At 35.8% G+C, this 20595-nt stretch overlaps 1 protein-coding gene across 6 annotated transcripts in view; it reads right to left on the reverse strand.

The window, feature by feature from the left end:
• Nucleotides 1-12987, reverse strand: part of LOC134536770 (Ca(2+)/calmodulin-responsive adenylate cyclase) — a 183069-nt gene extending 170082 nt beyond the window's left edge. For 4 of the 6 annotated variants that reach the window (XM_063376687.1, XM_063376683.1, XM_063376684.1 and 1 more), the window contains exon 1: nt 12592-12934. The gene's annotated coding sequence lies outside the window, so the exon portion shown is untranslated. Of the gene's footprint in view, nt 1-12591 lie in introns of all 6 variants that reach the window. The other 2 variants (XM_063376685.1, XM_063376686.1) reach the window with 2 other exon arrangements.
• Nucleotides 12988-20595: the final 7608 nt, after the last annotated feature.

A 20595-nucleotide genomic window follows, 5' to 3' on the forward strand; every position in this document is an offset into this window, starting at 1 on the left:
AACTTTCACAAATACTCGTTCATAAACTACGCAACGCAAACATCGCCCAACTTTCAACTTCTTGCGTTTCGGCTTAAGTTTCCACCTTCCATATTTGACGCGGTGAGTTCCAAAACCGTATATACTTAACGTTTTCACTTTTGACAACTGTATTTCGCACAATAATATTTTTAAAACACATTGACAAATTCGTATGTTTTCATGATTAAATATGAGTTAGCAAAATAAGCCCCGGAAAGAAATTCATTTTTACTGTTTTACAATTTCTAATTTTTTGGTTCGTGTCGTCTTGTGACTTCAATGCTTTACAAACAACCGTAATTGTCTTGTTTGGTTGCGTGCTCCTTAAGTAGTTTATTAACTTGCGTAATTGTTCATAAGGCCCCACATCAATTTTGTGTTAAATTAATGAGGTGTTTGATAAAAAAAAATCCTTAGATTCACATCATCGACTGCGCAGGCCCGATTGATATCAATATCATTTTCTTACATCAGAAAAAATTTTGATGCCCATATAATTCCGCCACTTCGTTAGGTTTAGCAAAATTAGTGCTTATTTTACAGCAGGGTTGGCTGATTTAAACTACGATGGTTTAAACTAAGTTTTGAACCATAGTTTAAATCAAGTAGTTTTTTGTAATATATATATATATATATGTATTTTTAAAAAGAATATCTTCATAAAATTTAATGAAAAGTCTTATTTCAACAATAGTTTGCACATTAATTTTTCTTGTGATTTACAGGTACAAATAATTATTTACTAATCAAGACCTTATTTAAATCATCTGAATAAGTTCTAAATTACACCCAGCTAAATACTCCTCTAAAATTAAATTAATAAGTAAATTGTAGTCAAAAATGTAAAAAAAATAAGAGTAATTTTTTTTTATTATTTTTAAAAAAAATTCCTATTCTGTAGAAAATGCCTAACCGTACTTTAAATCCCCTTTCTATGGGAAACATCCATTTTATAGCGAATCCTCCTCCTTGGGGAAATACCCTTTCCGTGGTTAAGTCCCAGTCAGATGTGCAGATTTGTTGGACTTCAGTTCTTTGATGTTATAACTTTTCTGGTTCAACATTGGTGGCAGAAAGTGTAATGCTGTATGGCTAAAATAAATATTGTAATAAAAAAACTTCTTTTTTTTTTTTTTTCAAACTCTGATTTACAGCATTGTATTAATGTTTAGAAATTAAATGGTCTTAAATGTCAAATGTGATATACAGTAAGTAAACATAGGTTTTCTACATGCTACATTAAAAAGGAACTTATTTGAACCCGTGGTGTTATAAAAGGTTTTGGACAAAGTTGTTAAAAAGATTATTTCATGAAACATTCAAACATTTTTACTGTGTACATGAACAATTTTTCACTTATTTATCAGTTTTCAAAATGTTTTGCTTGAAATTTAAAATCTTAAAATTGTTGTTTATAATTATTTTTGTTATGAACTTGAAAAAATACAGAAATCAAAAGTCAACATTTGTCTTAAATAAAAAGGCAAGGAAGTAATTTTTGTATTTCTGTATTGCATACATCACATGAAAACACGAGAAAAAAAACAAAGATCTGTATAGTCACATTATTATTTTTTTTTTAACCATATGCCATAGCTGTAGCAAATAAATAATTTTCTGTAAGAGCAAATGTCAACTAATTGAATTAACACGGGACATTCAAAAACCCAAGAAAATGTCACAATAAATATGTACTGAATGGTTGCAGAATAAACTAAAGTCTATAAAACTCTTACTTTTGTTTCCTTCTACAACTCATCAAACTCTTTAATAGCATTCATTCTGGGAATAGTAAAACTATCTAAATGACAAAGATCATAACCCTAAATAGGTTAATGTAGGCTGTAAAACCAGCTCTTTAATCCTGTTCTACAATAGCAGTTGCAGAAGGAGTCTAGGTCGCAACAGTATTTAAAACGGCCAATGGGTCGTAAAATGCAGATTATAAACTTGAATAAATCCATCTCTTTTGACTATGACTGCCAGGACTAGCCAATCAGAACTGAATACAAAATCAAAACTACATGCAATTAATTAAGTTTTTGTTTTTATCACAGATGCTTACCTGTTAACTGCTTCTCCTTCTAGGATTGACTCTGGTTTTTCATTCTCATTTATAGTTCTAGCAAGATTGTTATAAAGATTTACAAACAAGGTAAGAATAATATTTCTAAATTCTCTGTGAACATCACTGTCACTTCCTCAAATATTGCGACCAACAAACTCATTGTAGAACATGCTTTACTACGTACTCTATCAGCTGAACTGAGCGCTTGTTTACTATATCTGCTATTAGTAGAGATATTTTTGTTATATACAGTGATACCAAGTCCTTATGTGCAAAGTGACTCTCTGCAATGAAACATTGTAAATTTAGAAGAAAAAGTATTATTTTCTTTTTAGTAGAATTTTGTTGTTGTTTATGATTAGCTTTATTTTTTATGTGCACTAAGCTGTAGATAAAATTTATCTGCAGCATAGTTAGGTTCAGTAAGTTACCTAAACTACAAATCTGAGGGTTTATCCTAACTATATTACCTAACTTATGAATTACTTAATATATTTTAATGTACAGCTACCTATATGGAAAGACCATACGGTACTGGCAGTACACCCAGTAGTGACCATTTGCTACAGTTAATGTAGTTTTATTTCACTTCATCATTTTTTATGTATACGAAGTGTGTGACCCAAACAGGTGCACAGAACTTTAGAATTCTACCATTTATGGCTTAATTGATAATGTACTGCATGTTACATAAGTATGTCACATTCTTTAATATTGACTGAAGTATTTTTGTTAATGAATAAATTACCAAAAAAGTTATATTCATAAAAAGTCAAAAATAAGACAAGTATTAATATAGAACACAGAGAAAAACTACTGTTTGTCAATTGTAATGTAAAAATATATAAATATATCATTACAATTAAAATAATTTGTCAGTATCAATCTATTGGTGCTGTGGTTCTAGAGGGCTCATTACAGATGCTTTGGCAATGTGATATTTACTTATCATTTGATAACTTGTTAGTAGTCCTAATAAAATTCACATTTATGGCTTTCAAATTTATGTCCTGTAATTCTATTATAACCTGCAAACTAGTGCAATTGATAATGAAACCTGGTCTTGAACTATAATAGCAATGACCATCTGCTAGTTTTTTAAAATTCAAACCCAAATAAATCTTAAGATTATTTCAACAGTTCAATTAAATACACTGTTTTGATTAGACTGTTGAAACAAAATTCAGCTTAGCCTGTTGTAACGAAATCTAATGGATTTCAGGAAAGATGACGACGACTTGAACATTACCATAAAATGACAGGTTCTATTTTATCAAGGCATAGTGCCAAAACTTGCACAAAGTCTTCTTTGTAATATGCACTATTTCTGAACAGAGATATTTTCATCCTTTTGAGCAAAACTGGCTCTAGAGACGCTCTATTCCCAACTATAAAAATAAAACATGTGTTGGCCAATGCAGTGCAACTGCAATAAAAGTGAACTATAATGGTGCCTTACTGCTGCATGCACATAAGCACATATGAACAAAATTAATTTCATGCAGCACTTATCCTAATAAAAAATATTTTAATGGAAAGTTTTTATTTTTAAGAGCATGTACAAAAAATTTAGAGAAACGTTGATCCCTCCAATAAGTGCGGCAATATTTTTTTTAATGTATCCAATTTTATTAGAAAAAATATCTACACTACAAAAGGTTGAATTTTTTTTTATATTATATACACCACAGAAACTTGTAGTATGAAATTATAAATAATAATAGTGTTTTTAAAATATATAATGCACAAGATATTCCAATTTTCCTTCTGTTCACAGGATGTCCACACAAATCTATAGAAAAATTTTCATTGATTTTCCACGACTTTCCATGACCAAAACTACAAATTTTCCTGGTCAAATTTTTAAAATAATTTACATATTTTCCAATTTTCTGAAAGAAATAATGACATTCCGGCTTCCCCCATCTGTGTAGCTGTAACAGTTTGAACAGAACTTGCATGTGCTACTTCACAATTAAACAACCATCTGGAAAAAAACAAATGTGTCCAAAGTCTGGGTGTTGGCATACCGCAGCATGACATTTTCCCCTCAAATTACAATCACTGAGGAATTTCCATGACTTTTTCAGATTTTTAAGTATATTCCCTGACCAATTTAAACTTCCCTGACTTTTCAAAATGTGGACACCTGGTGTTACATAAACTTTTGTATTTATTCTTGTTTAACACAACTAATGACCATTACTATCCCAACAGTCAACCTAACTAATCTCCTCAAAAAAAAAACTAAGTTTAATTTTGCATGCAAATAATTAATATAAATAAAATAATAGGAGGACTGGAGTGATATAATTATTGTTAGTAAAGTATAAACTCAAACAGATTAAAAATTTCCTTAATTAGGTACCATAGTCAATGGATTCAGGAAGTTCACCCAATGCTGATTGATAGCAGTTAATGTTACATGTGATCTAGACATTTCTATTGCAATCTATTGTGCTCATTGCCAGATAAATCTAGCGTGTAGCTTTATTTTAGCTATTTGGATTTAGTAGGTGTGTGTATCAAGAGATGTACTGTTCCCCCAATGATATTTAGTGTTTATTGTATTTAAGTGTATGTACCGAGCAAATGTAAAGTAATTTTGTATATATTACTAGCTAAACCCGGCCACGCTTTGCTGTGGCACAGTTTAATATTAATTCATTGTTTAATTTAATATTTTACTGTGCATGGCTGTGGAATGTAATAGAAGAAATAAAAATGTGTTTAGCTTAAATATTTTTATTGTAAAGCTAATGGAAGGACTACATTCCTTGTTTTCCCATTTTTTGCATAAACATATAGATCAGATGGTTTACCGACTCTGGAGCACCCGACATATAACTGTCCATGAGAGAAGCATTCATTTTCTAAATTCAAACCGCACACTTGCAAAGATTGTCCTTGTGCTTTATTGATGGTCATAGCGAACGCAAGGCGTATTGGAAATTGAAGTCGTTTGAACTCGAACGCCATATCTGTCGGAATAAGTGGCATTCGTGGAAGTAATACGTCTTCACCTTTATGAAGTCCAATCAAAATTGTTGCTTCAATAAGATTATCCATTAATTTTTTAACTACTAATCGTGTACCATTACATAATTTAGGCTGACAGATATTTCGAAGCAATATAATTGGCACACCAATTTTCAAATTCAAAATATGTGGTGGTAATCCTGGAACATCGAGTGAATTGAGAAATTCCATTGGAAAGTTCACTGCTTCATTTTGGTGCACTACTGAATCAATAGATTTGTATGTCATTGTTTCACCTTCGATTCTGTTTATAATACTATTGTTTATATCGTGTACGTCAACATTTTTAGCCGCTAGAATGGCTCTTTCGCTCAACCATGCATGATTTTTGAATTTTGTTTCGATGTTTTGGAATACCTTGTCTACTAATTCCTCTTTTGAATCTACGATGTTGCATAAATCAGATGATAAGCTGATTTTTCCTGTTTCTGGATTTGTAGGTACAGTGCCGTTACCAACTTCAATTAATTGTCTTGAAAATATGACTGCTGTTGGATCGTTCTGAAGTTTAACTCGCATATTCGTGGTTAAATGCATTTTTTTTACTGTGCTCCAAAAATTTGAATATTTTTTAATTTAAACGTATTTTTATCAATAGAGTCGAAAGAATATACTTTCAAATTAAATAAAGTTTTTTATTCTTTCTTGAAACATATATATATATATATATATATATATATATATATATATATATATATATATATATATATATATATATATATATATATATATATATATACACACATATTTGTGTAAATTATAGTCGTCAAGGCACAATGGTCGAGTAGCCTGATGTGCTTGAACTTCGACAATATGGTACAGCATCGTCGAGCGTGGTCACAACTAAGTTGGGTGACCATGATATTTAGTTATAGAAACTTTTTTTTCCGACTTTTCCGGTGGATTTTCCCAAACTTTTATTTCATATAAACACTCTTCTGTTAAGATGCAATGTTCTGTAAAAATTTCAATCCAAACCATCGTATACTTTCCGAGTTTTGCGGCCAAATACATACGGAAGCTAAATTTTTATATATATAGATAATGGCAATATGATTATTTGAGAAGAGTGCCTTATTAGTTTTGAATTCTAATAAAAAACAATTTGGTATGTGGCCTACACACGCGTCAGAAGTGCAACTGCAAACTTGAGAGGGATAGGGCACTCGTAATAATGTGTAGAAAGTATACTTTTACTAGTATCTGACCATGTCTCCAATGGAATCTAAGAATGAATCAATTGGTTTATGATAACTAAAATTGTTATTAACAACCCTATTGGAAATTTCTATACATATTGTCACAATTTTAATGCGAACACCGGATCCAACCTCAGAGTTGAGACTTTAGCGTTGCGAATTACGAGTTGCGAAAGTAGGCAAAAAATATGTAAACGTTTACAAAAGTATTTGAAAGCATTCAAAATCATACGCTGTTGGTGCCGTTAATAACCCGCGCCATCGAGCTATATTCGTGTATCGCAATATCGAGAAATCACTTACCGGCTATCTCTCTCTTTCCCCCCTTCACGGCAGCATTACATACCAGCGCAAATGTTAAATGCTAGAACCTCTTATAAGAAGTATAACTCCAATAAGTATTTCACAAAAAGTATTTAGTTGGTATGGTGGTAAGAAATTTATTGCGTGTGTGTGCTAATAAATTTAGTAATCATGAAAGAAATGTTTCTTCAAGTTTCATAATGTCGAAATATTTTAATGGTACAGAGTAGAAACAAAATGTGTGATTGTAACTGTAATACCAATGAGGGAAGTGACATCAGTTCATGTTTCATGATGTTAACTGAATTTAATAATGGCTAATTTTTTTGGCATAAATTTAATATACACAAAATTAAAATTGACAGTGGATGATGATTGTCATAAAAAAAAGGTAAGTGGTTTTTAATAGTTTTTAAATGTTGTAGTGATTTGTAGTAGTGCTTTATGTGCATTTTGTTTGCTGTGTTAAGTGACGGGTGTTGTTTCATTGGCAATGTTAGGTGTAATACAGGATTGGGTAAAAACCAGGTTTAAAAAAAACAACCAAACTACCTGATTTTTTTATTAAATTACAGTAGTTACTTTGGTTCTCAGAATGTTCAAATGAAAGCCATTCAACATCCCATTTTCTGTCACTCATGTTTTACCAGAAAAGTTATATCCAAGAACTGAAGTCCAGCAAATCTGTACATCAGACTGAGACTTAACCACAGAAAGGGTATTTCCATACAGGAAGAGTGTTCTGTAGAGAATGGGTTTCCCACAGAATAAGGACTTACAGTTCAGTCGGTTTTTTTAATAATACATTTTTTTATTTCCTCTTTTTAATACTGTCTACAATTCACTAATTAATTTAATTTTACAGGAGTATTTAGCTGGGTAATCATAAGATCTTGATTAGTATATAATTTTTTGTTCCTATAAATCACAAGAAACATTAATTAGCTTACTTTTGTTGCTATTAGTGGAACCAGACCTTTCATCAAAAAAGTTAAGATAGTCTATTTAAAAAAACATTAAAAAAATCATCTAGGTTTTTTAAAAAAACTACTTGGTTTAAACCATGGTTTAAACTATGGGTTACACCACTGTGGTTTAAACCAGCCAACCCTGGCAAAATATTTGTCTACTTTTGTTTGGTGAATCATAAAATTTGTTAGGTAATGTCAAAATGTCTTGTTTTCCTAGATGGAAGAAATACGTGCAAAGCGAAAAGTTTGGTGAGGTTGGTTCAGTTACATTAAAAAAAAATTATAAGTTTACATCACAATATGTTGCAATACCGATAAAGTCTTAAACAAGGTGGTGCTGAAATAATTAGTGCTATGGTACAAGTGCAGTAATGCACTTTGGATGGAAAAATTTTAAATGCCTGTTTTACACAATATTTGTTTGAGAAAATTACATTATGATATGCAAAATAATACATCGTCAGTATTGTGTTCTATACTAGAATAGGTAGGGCTGCAGTAAACTTAACGATACACGGGACATTTAAATCACAGTTAAAAATTAATAAAACAAAAATTATAAGAGTGGTTATGCAATGTATTTTTGGTATAGTGATTATACTAGAATAGATAGGTCTATAATATACTTTACGATAGCCACTAAGTTTATATCATACTATATTTATTAGTTAAATATTAATAAACAATTTATAAATATAAAAGTGAGGTAAAAGTTCTATATCACATATCCAAGTAATACCTTGATCCTGCTACTTGTGATGTACTTTGAAATTCAGAAAAATTGTGCAGTTTCATTTAATAATAACCCACAATTAATCAAAGAAATTTATTTAAATCATTGTAATTAAATTCTCAGAGCAATTTTAATGTTTCTTTCATTCATATTTCCTAGTTCTTACCCCGTGATTTCCCTGGACTTCATATCAATCCCTACTTTAGATTTTTTTATATATAATCCAGAGAAAAATTTAAAAAAATTATTTGCAATTTTTAAAGCAACAATAGTAATACTCAAACATAATATTAATGGATTTCCCCCTCCACTGTCACATCCAAATAAAGAGATAGGACTAATCCAAAAATATTTTTTTCCCCTTTTTTTTTAATCAGTCTGTAAAATGGCAAAGTTATTCTATAATTATATTATTTCATTACCAAGAGTCATAGGTAATTATTTCCCATTAGCAGGATCATGGGCTCAATTCTAATGTGTGATACCAGAAAACGAGGAAGCATATTACAGGGGGAAAAAGTATGGGAAATAATGACATCATAGGAGGCCAATAATATAGGATCCGAGTGTGATTTTATGATTTGGTAGCATTGGAGTTGACAATGTTGATGTGTAGTTGTTTCATTGTTTGGGAAGTAGTTAGCTTCGTATTATAAGTGTAATTGGAACATGAGACCACATTCATTTGCTCATTACCGAGGTTAAATGTTAAATATCACTGGCAGATACTGAAAATATTGCTAAAAAAAATTTTTTGGTAAATATTTACTTGGGCGGTATTTCCGAAAAAAAATGTTAAAAATCCGAAAATACCTTTATTTTATGCTCTTCAACTTCCTCTTTTCATTAAAATCGGTGGAGATTAGAAATTCCAAATACTTTAGGAGATATCGAATTTTTAAATTTCTTCATATGTAGTTGAGCGGTATTTGCGAAAAAAAATGTTAAAAATCCGAAAATACCTTTATTAAATGCTCTTCAAATTCCTCTTTTCATTAAAAGCGGCGGAGATTAGAAATTCCAAATACTTTAGGAGATATCGAATTTTTAAATTTCAGCACAAAACCAGCGCATTCCTGTGGCGTGCGTGCACCATTGTTTCTTGTTTACGTACGAGTATCTATTTTTTTTATTGGATAATGATGTCACGTGATTGTTCGTGATAGGCCAGAATTCAAATGAACTAATACGTGATTATTTAGTTCAATTATTGTTTAAAACGGTGTTTAATTACCGCCTCCAACTTGGTGAGTTTTTAACGTTTCTAATTTTAAAGTCTTATTTGTTATTCTGATATTGTTGCGCAAGTAATAAGTAACAAAAAAATTTACGTGAGTTGTTACTGTACATCCTTTGTTACGGGTTTGTTAGGTAAGGTCAGTTACATTATAAATAATTTAAAACTAAAGAATAATTAAAATTAATTCACATTATTTTTAATATCACCTTAGTTTGAAAGTATTTATAATGTAACTGACCTGACCTAATCGACCATTTTAGTTTACTGTTCACCCTCTGTCCGGGTTTGTTTGGTCAGGTCAGTTACATTATAAATATTTTAAAACTAAACAGCCATTAAAATTAATTCACAAAATAATTTTTAATGTCGGCTTAGTTTGAAAGTATTAATAATGTAACTGACCTGACCTAATCAACCAGTTTATTAATTACGCATTCACAATTCACGTATTCACGAAAACACAGCAAAATAACAAAAATGGCGCCGCTCGAATGGTTCCACAGGTCTTGTATTTCAAAATTAAAAAATTCGATATCTCCTAAAGTATTTGGAATTTCTTATCTCCGCCGCTTTTAATGAAAAGAGGAAGTTGAAGAGCATATGATAAAGGTATTTTCGGATTTTTAACATTTATTTTCGCAAATACCGCTCAACTACATATGATGAAATTTAAAAATTCGATATCTCCTAAAGTATTTGGAATTTCTTACCTCCGCCACTTTTAATGAAAAGAGGAAGTTGAAGAGCATAAAATAAAGGTATTTTCGGATTTTTAACATTTTTTTTCGGAAATACCGCCCAAGTAAATATTTACCCACTTGGTGTGATGTGCAATGTTCATTGTTTTGATACAGAAAGGTTATGGAAAATTAGGAAATGTCGGCAACGAATGTGTTTAAATTGTTAATAAACTATGTAGTCACTGGTTGAAGAGAATAAAGTAGAGACGAAATTACTTATAAAAAGAAGTTGGATATGGAAAAATTAAGCGTTTATGTTGAATGAAGGCGTTGATGTAATGGTTAGGTCAAATGTGAAATTTAATACATTAGGTTAGCAGTCGTTCAGGTAATTAAAAAAATGAAGTGAATAGTTGATTAGGTTTGGTCAGCTTCATTACTACATTATAAATACTTTCATTTAATATGGACGGAACAGTTTAACGTGAGACGGTTTTTATTATAAATTTTAATTTTTGGGTATCATAATGAAGATTGAAATTCTACCCAGTTTAGTTTGGGTTTTGATAACATTTAATTTTTTGAATTTGAGGATTTTCGCGATAAAATTTTTTATTGTAAGGTGAAGTAGACTATAGTCTATTTACTGTCTGTATTTAACGTTTTGAAAGGAAGACTTTTTGATGTAATATTTTCTCAGTATCATGAACTAGATTACAGTCCAACTAGGTGAATTATATTTTGCAAGACTAGTATTTAATTTTTGGAAAGAGAGATATTTCAATATAGGTAATATATTTTCAGTATGGTAAACTAGAATACAGTCCCACCCGGTCAACTCTGTTTTGCAATACCAGTATTTATTCCTCATAATTTACCACTTTTCACACATCTTTTATTTTTCAATAAAATGATTTTTTATAATAAATAGGGCAGACTTTCAATTTTCCCGATACCACCATAATTTGTAACGTCTATAGACATGTCATTGATAATGAAAAAATGGTATGGTAAATAAAATAGAGCAGGTGGGGAAAATATAATATTCAAAAAATTAAAAGCATGAAAAATAACATTTTATAGTTTCCCGCCCAAAACTCACATATTGTCGCACTTTTCCCGTGAGAAAGTCTTAGTGACATCTTCAGTATTGTTATGGTATTGCAATCTAGAATTGTCCCGGTTCATGGATAGTATAAATTTCTTCCACGTCGAAAATTTGAGCCAAAACATTCACACATTGTTTGGAATATTAAGGTGAACAGTTGTAAGTTGTTGTGAAGGTGAGTTAGTAATTCTTTGTATTTAGTAAAAAAAATTTTTTTTTAATTTCATTAAGATATGTTTCTAAGGTTAGATTTCCAAATATGTTTTCAAGTCTGGCAAAAAAAAAAACAGTTTATTGGGTTCGGGCCCACATCCGCTACATCAATAAAATGTATCAACTACGTAATAAATATGTAATTGATACATAATGTAGCCGACAACCTAACCATGTCCTTACAGTATTTTTAATGTAGATAACCTAGCCAAACAATTAAATAGTAAACTTATTAAAATATCAATGCTAGTTCACAGAATGATCTGAAAAGTTTTCTACACAATAAATCTTTTTTTTTGTTCTTCAAGCACCCATTTATTAGATAATTAAAAACTACTACCTTGTTGTATAATTTGTAATCCAGTTCCTTTCATGACAGATTTTTTTTCATTAAATAGTTGTATGGATGTGGCATATTTACCAACGATGTGGCACACACTATAGCAATGAAACAAATGGTTTTTCTACACAGTTTTAATAATTCTTAAAAAGCTCTTCCACCAATATATTTTCTTCCAGGGATATCAATAGTGTGGGGCTGGCTTGCAGTCCTGACTAGAGGCAAAAGGACTTGATTTGATCCAATTGCTGAGTTTTTACTTACCTGTATCTGCAAGCTGCCCTATGAAACCCTGCCCTCACCCCTTCTCCAGGGTAGAAATTTTAAATATATTTACTTATAAAATATTCTAAGCAGCACGAAACACACCCTGAACTTAGGCGAAATTATTAACACTGTACCTCTCACTGTTTAGATTTCGGCCTCATATTAATTAATAAACATGGCACAAAAACGTCATTCCTTGGTCACCAAACAACTTAACCCCTTCCATTATTTGTTTTCTTTCTTGGGCGAGCCTAGTAAGAGCACACGAAATCCAACTGCAAACTATACCTACAAACGACTACTACACAATATCCACAACTACTACGGATCCCTTGTTGACACTTGTCTAGGGACTGATGAACCGACTACAATAATATTCTTAACATGAAAAAATAGAAATTACACTCACCGATATTAACTCATAGCTGCAATCGATTCCATTCCCCACAGAGCGTTCCTGATTTAATATTACCTTCTTTTCAAACTACATAAACAGTCTTGTGTCTGTGCGCTGTCAGCTTTGATACATTTAAAAATAACTAACGAAATCAATACACTTTACAAAAGCACTACATCATCACATATCTTCCAAGTTACGGTGGAAGGTACATAATTGTTCATTAATAACATCTCTCTATTTGAATAATTCAAGCACCGAAACTGAACTGCCCAAATTCAAATTGTAAAACAAATACACCAAAATAATCTAAAGTATCCATTAGCTACCCGTCCATTCGTTCCGTTCCGCCCACAAACCCCCACTGAGGAATACTGGTACCAACAGAGGCGATCATGAAATGTCACTACTGTTCGTCCTATAACTTGAATTTGTATACGGTATTACTGACGGGGTTAATATTAAATATCAGAAATGCATTTCACTTCGTTTTGTAAAAAAATATATTCACATTAATGACTAGTATTGAGTTCTTTTTATTTACGTTAAGTGTATAAAATCAAGCAAGTATTTTTTTTCTTGTAAATTATTTATTAATTTTGAAGAGACCAACGTAGAAACCAGTAAACATAGGTAAAACCATAAACACAATAAAAAAATTAAGTACGCATTAGGAAAAGATTTTAACTTGAGCCATCTAATCTCTAGTTGATTGTTTATACAAGTTTTCTTTCTCACCAGTAGTAAATACCACTGGCGGAAAGCGTGTGCACTCACCACCTCTGAGTCAAGGAACTATGTATGTACTCACTAACTGTGCATTCAAATATTTTATCAATACAAGCTAGCAGGGCAAAGAGATTTACAGTTAGCTGCCAGGCCTGTAGTAACAAGTGCAATACTGAAAGTGAATCAACCCCCTTAATCGAGGATGGGTCAGCTCTCAAATACGACCGTGGGCCTTAATTGTTCAGCTGTAAAATCTGTGCTACTTAAACTCGATTCGTAACTGTAATCTTTAACTCCCAACATGACAAAAAATTCGGGTCAAAGATCAGCCCTCACTATGCTGGCATGTCCGAGTGCACCCTTAGGCAACACTACCTGGAGTAACAATAGTGGTAGGGCGAGCACCTCGGGCGTGACCCCACTAGACTTAAATAAACTTCAGGACACGAAACCCCGGGGGCTCGACCCCATAAAACGATTAAGGAACAAGACATTAGGACACAATAAATTATTAATTCACAGTAATTAAGCAAGTGCGTCGTAGCTACTCCGCGCGAGCACCACACGCACGGAGTAGACAACGAACCTCATTACCAGTCACCGCGGCCACTGGCCTTAATTATTGTGCCCGTGACAATGATCGAGTCAGATTAGGAGAAATCCAACAAAAACAGTTCACAGTGAGACAATAATAATAAATAATAATAATAATAAATTTGCAGTCTCCAACTTGATGCCACAATGCAAATAATTAAATACTATAAAACAGTTGTTAAGCCTTAAGCACCCAATTACCAGGTGCTACCCTTTAACTGAGAACCTGGAATGTGTTTTTAGCTTATAATAGAGCAAATTAAGTTGATATAAGGTTTTGGCGCCGACTCACAAAGGATGTGAAAGTTTCCCTCCCTTGCGAGGCGGCCATGTTTGGCAGTCTACAACCACTCTGCGCCAGGTCAAGACGTGTGTCCGTGAGCAGCCTTCAATTTTGTTCCACCGATCGTTCACTCTGCACTATATTTAATATCCAAACCTTTTTAATTCATTGCTGCTCACGTAGACTCGGCGTGTATTTCGCGGACCCGGGCTTATCTCGACCGTTTCCTTGGTGATTTCACACCGCGTCGCGGACCACGCAATTTACGGCACTGGCTGACTCCAGCCAAATCGTTTTCGTTAAGATCGCCACGCATATGCCTGCCTGCTACAACCTCACATAAGTGTAGAATAGAATTTAGGATCACACTCATTGAGCCCTCCTAAGACTTTCGGCTCTGGCCGTCTCCGGCGAACTAGTAATCAGTTCCCCGCGAGACTGCCGCGGCAAATTCACAGTGTTATGTAAGTGTCGTGTTTTGTTTTGTAATCAGTGTATGTTAGTGTAATTGTACAACGGCTCAGACGCCACATAGTGCATTATCATAGTTTTTGTAGCGGTTCTGCCACTGCGTAGTTTATGTGTTGACGCCATCCCCGCTGCCTGATTCCTGAATTAATGCATTTAGAATGTGGAATTTCAACTCGAGGGCGGGGTTCTTTGCCTCATGGCTGCAGGCAGGGACGCGTCGACAAAGGACCCCCCGGGCTGTATAGGCCACCCAGGATGCCATGATGATTAAGAGAAAACGCTTGAGTACAACTGAATTTATTAACATGTCACATGGTACATGGCGCCGTCACACAACTGGCCGTATCATCGTCTACCTTTTAATCTCCGCACACGCAGCCCTCGAATGGCGACACTGATTAACATCTTGTGGAAAGCAGCGAAATACCCAACAAGGGGTTGCAGGCTGTCCTGAGACTAGCAATACGAAAGATGGTGGTGCGTGACGCGTCGGGAGGCTAATGTTAAGAACTCGCCGGACGGCGGAGCAGTTTAATACACAAGACTAAATAATTAAAAGGCCTATAAGTTAACTTAGAGAATTATGGGGTTCCAAAGTACACATGGCGGAAAATTCCACACTTGACACGCCCTTGGCACATGCTGATGGCCGACACTAACTCTAGTATTACCACCATATGACTAAAGCCTGACATGGAAGCATTCTGGAGAAGCGAAGTGAATTCATTAAAGAAGTACAGTCAGGTTGGATTGAAAATAGTTACCATAGTTCCATCCTCACTGTGGTGTAGCGGACACGAAAGGCTGGGCGCGGTCGCGGCGGTACCAGAGGCACGGACAACTCACACGCGACCGCTGCATATCCCAGAAACTAAGTAGTTAATAAATATCGCTGAAAGCGTTTAGCTACTAAGCAGCCCCGCGTGGGCAAAGTCCAGACTCCTAGTGGATTTACTAAAGCGTGAAGCTCGGGCCCATCGGCGTGGTACCCTTAACAAAGTGAAATTACGTAATACAAGAAAATGCTCATGTCTGAGCCACAGTCAATTATTTAAGACACGAGCGAAACTTCGCACAGTCGGTTTTGGGCCAGCCGTGGAACGGATGAAAACTGATTAGGAAAATTTACCTATTGAATACTACATGTCAGTTTTGGCGCGAGGATGAATGCTCCACACGCACAGGGCTGCCGGCCCTAATGAGTGCTTGACTGCAACTGCTGCTCCTTGGCGACCCGGCCAAGGAGGGCTCGACCTCCCGTGGAAGGATACGGAGCGTGGGAAGATGGTGATGGCCAGCATTATGACGAAAACACTTCTGAATCAAGATTACTTTATTAATTAAAGTTTTAAGAATATAAAAAGTTTGAGTTTTTTGTTCTGACATAAAATTACGTGGGCACTATGTTTTGATAGCGCAATGCCACACCCGGCTGGGCGCGTCACACAACACCGCAAGCCGGGATTACTTCCAGGCGTTTTGCGCACTGCCCTAACTCACACTACACGACACGCACAGGTGCGTTCGTTGCACATGTCCTAGATGGGTGTTGAGGACACACAACGGCCTGTGCGACCAGAGGGAGCACCGACGGGCGGCGTCAGTGTAGGGAGTACAGAGTACCCATGCGTACCACCAGAGAAGTCCGTGGATTAAAGCCAATTTAATATAAACTGTGTCGTCTACGATTATTTCACACCATTCCGTCCTTCACACGGCCAAGCGGCCTTACAGACAAGTTGGGAGTTTCAGGGTAGATTTCCAGCCGCGTACCTGGCAGGGCACGCAGGGGCAGAGTACCCGCGACCCATCACCAACGGCGTAGTATCCACCCCCCCCCCCCCCCCCCGAGACAACAGCAGCACCACGATGCCTGTAGCACCCGTCAGGTACTTCCCAGGCCTTCTTCTTTTTTCTAGTGTATGTGCTTACTTAACATGAGCCGAGACAGCTACATAACAAGCATATTTTAATTCAGTTGTCTGTTGTGATGTCACTACAGCTGTGGCAGCAGCAGTGGCAAATTGTAGTGTAGTCTTCGGTCAATAGCTGGCCACTGCTGGTCACAGAGGCTGTTCCATGGGGCTCCATCATATTTTGCATAGAATACTTTTATCAATAGTTTATTTTGCTTATGTCAATCCTTTCATTCGGAGCTTCGCATGTGCCTAACACTGCATCAATAACTCTTGTGTCTGGCAGATTGGCACCCGGTTGGGCAAGCATATACAGTAACGGTCGACTACAATGATTTACTATTAATTTTCGTGGACCGAAACACCTCACTACACCTTTTGTGACCGAAGCCAAGAACAATGTAATGTGTTAAAATTTACTCTATTATGTGTAAGGACAAGTGAAACAGCTGTAGCTCTATGAGGTTCCAAATAAAGAAACAATAAACCTGGTTCTCAGTGAGTACTTTTTTCACTTTAAATAGCTTTCTGCTAATTTTTTGTGCACAAGGAGCCTCACTTTGTGCCTGCCTTTGAGCCTGCCTTTGTGGTGTGCCAGAGCATTTTGGACATTTAAAATTTAGGGTCTATATAAATATTATTAACCATTTAAATAAATTGTATAATTATATTTATAATATGTTTTTACTCCAAGCAGAATAAGTTTAAACATTATGAAATTATACACACACATTTATAATTATAATTATTATACTACGGTACCTAGTGACGTCGTACCGACCATGGCCGTTAAGCCCGTGCTCAGCACCGCCAGAACCCTATCCCATTTTTGGTGCGTGCCCCTTGCCCAACCGGATTGAGTCAAGCGAGTGCCCCGGGCGTGACCTCAATTAACTGAATTAAACATCAGGACACGAAAACCCGGGGGCTCGACTACGGAAAACAATTCCCAAACGAGGTACTAGGTCGAAATTAATTAATCACAAGCAGTGAGAAAGTGCGTAGTAGAGACTCCGTGCGTGCGCGGCATGCACGGAACAGAAAACAATCGTCGTTACTAGCCACAGCGGGTACTGGCCTTGATTAATTGGCCTATGATAGTGGTCTAGCCAAACTAAGAGAATTCAAACCAAAATTGTGATCATTGAGACAATTTGTAGTTAAATTTACAGTCGCCAACTTGGTGCCGCTTTTTAAATTAATAAATCAATTAAAACAACTGTTAAGCCTTAGGCAACTATTAACCAGGTGCAAAGTTTTAATCAAGCACCTGGAGTATGTTTTTTACTCATCATATAACAAATTAAATTATTATAAGTTTTTGGTGCCGACTCACAAAGAAGAGAAAGTTTCTCTTCTTTGCGAGGCGGCCATGTTCGGCAGTCTCCAACCACTCCGCGCCGGGAACAGACGTGTGTCCATGGGCAGCATTCAAGTTAGTTTCATTGATTATTTTTATTCTGCACTACATCTTCAAATTTAAATCCTTTTATTAATTCACCGCTGCCCACGTCGACTCGGCGTTTATTTTGCGGAACCGGGCCTATCCCGACCATCTTCATTGTGATACCGCGCTGCATATCGTATCACGGAACTTACGGTACTGGCCGACTCCAGCGAGAGTATTTTTAATTAAGGACGCCGTGCATATGCCTGCCGGCTGCACTCACGTAAGTGTTTCTACCGAACTTAGGAGCCCGCTTATCGAGCTCCCCCTGTACCCGTTAACTTTCGGCGCTGGCCGTCTCCAGCGAGCATCGACCCACGTCCCGCGATACTGCCGCGGTAACCATTTCAGTATCGCATAGTGTTGTGTTTTTTTTTTGTTAAATGTGTCACCGCTAGACATCGCCAAGTGTTAAAGAGAGAGTTTTTGTAGCGGGACTGAACCGCGGAGTGGACTTGTAGAGTGTACCGTGTACCCACGTGGGCCCCCAGTGAAGCTCTTAAATTAAATGTAATTCTCACCAACTCATGTACAATCATTTTCCGTAGTCTCCCGTCCTCCACATGGCCGAGTGGCCTTCACAGCCAAGGGAGAACCATTCAGGTTAGATTCAAGCCGTGTACCTGGTGGGGCACGCGGGGGCAGAGTACCCACGACCCAACATTAATGGCCTAGCAGCCCGCTAGCCTGGCGCCCCTCCGGACAACAAGAGCATCGCGACGCCCGTAGCGCCCGTCAGGTAACCCCCGGGCCTTTCACAGAGGTCGGGTGACGGCACTAGGTATCTAGTTTTGTTTCGTGAGTTACCTACTATGAACATATTTGTATGCATGTTTGAATGTCCTTATAAATCTGATCAAATATTCTATATAGCTAATATAATACGTAAATTCTTGAAAAATATAAAGTAAAAATGATTTTAAGAGTATTTTAATTACTTAAGTTTAAATCAAATATATCCTACAAGAATATTTTCAAAATGGCGAGGTTACGTTAACTTGACGAATACACAAACTAGTTCACAGATTTGTTTACTCATATACCTTGTCGACTTCTGTTGGTGCTCCCTGGGTTTACAAAGGCCGCTATGTCGCATTGTCGTTTCCCTAGGGTGCGTGCGAAAGTGAGCGTGACCAAAACACTTATTAAGTGCAAAGTTGTTTTGCAGTGCCATGTCGCCAACGGATAGCACCGCTAATGTATCGCTTGTCTGCCTAGTAGCAATCGGTCAGGGTTTCTTAATCCAAATTATTGCAATATCATTAGACCATGAATTATAATACTTTTTTTATTGGCAGCATTCTTTGCATAATAAGTATTTAACTTTTGACTAAACATGTTTCCGCTCAAAATATGGCCTGATCCAATCCGTATTTCACTGCATATTTTGGCGGGAGACCGGGTCCTAACAGTAGGTGGCCTTTCGTAACTCTGTAAGTTGTCCATCATCCCCCACTGGGGCTAGCCATGCTCACACTCCGTGGAGCGCCTCACCAAATACATCATCATCATCATCATGATCAGTAATAGTGTATTTCAGTCAACCTTCATCGGATTCACGACTAGCCCCCACACAGCTGAACAAATCTACATTCATTCCTTTAATTTAATACAGTCTGAGGACTTTCGGGACCCACAAGAGAGTTATTTAATTTATAACTAATAGCCATTTAGAGTAATCTGTGCGGTCTTTATGTTTTTATATACCAATAGATTCCGTGGTGCTCTAGTGTTCTGCAGGCATGCAGTATTTACGCAGGGGTGCCCACAAGGGGGGGTAACGACGCAGACTGCGTCATTAAAATTTCAGGGGGGGGGGGGTGGTTAAAAGACGAGAAAAATGTATATATTATTTACATAATTATAGCTTTTAATGTGAAAATACGTTTCTGGTGCTTTGATAATTGAAAGGGATCTTGTAAATCAAATTGGCAACCCCGCACTTTCCTCAACAAAAGCAGTTTGGCATCTGTCGGTTCAGGATGGAAATATTACCTGATATGACTAAAATTATTATTAGAAAATCAGTTTTAATTAATGCAAAATGTGATAAAATATAATACTAAAAAAGTATAATATTATAAAATAATTGAGTAAATCATTGAGAAAATGGCATAAAAAATTTCGGAGGGGGGGGGGGGCCATCATTAGGTTAGGAAGGGGGGGGGGGTGAGTCATAGTGTTTGGGGGGGGGGGTGGGCACCTCTGATTTACGGTTTGTTCATGTTAGCATGGCGATGGTATAGGGTTGACAGCCACCACACTCCAGTATTTTTGTATTCCTTATTCAACCAAGCTGCGCATCATTGTAGCAGCCAATCCACTTTAGTTTTTTTGTGTTCCATATTATCACAATTCAATGCAGTTCATCGTCGATGTCTGTCCCTGTCACCCCAATGTTATGAGGACCTAAGGCCATACATTCCATAACCACATAGTATCAACCCGAAGTACAAGTTCCGTAATCATTCGTCACCATTTCATAATGTTATGTATGTGCAGTGACGAGCCTAAAACCCAGAACCAGGACAGGCAATGTCCGAGTAGTGCTTTTGCAGTGGTATTTTAATGAAGAC

Source organism: Bacillus rossius, chromosome 11 (genome assembly GCF_032445375.1).
Source record: "Bacillus rossius redtenbacheri isolate Brsri chromosome 11, Brsri_v3, whole genome shotgun sequence".
Lineage (NCBI taxonomy): Eukaryota > Metazoa > Arthropoda > Insecta > Phasmatodea > Bacillidae > Bacillus > Bacillus rossius.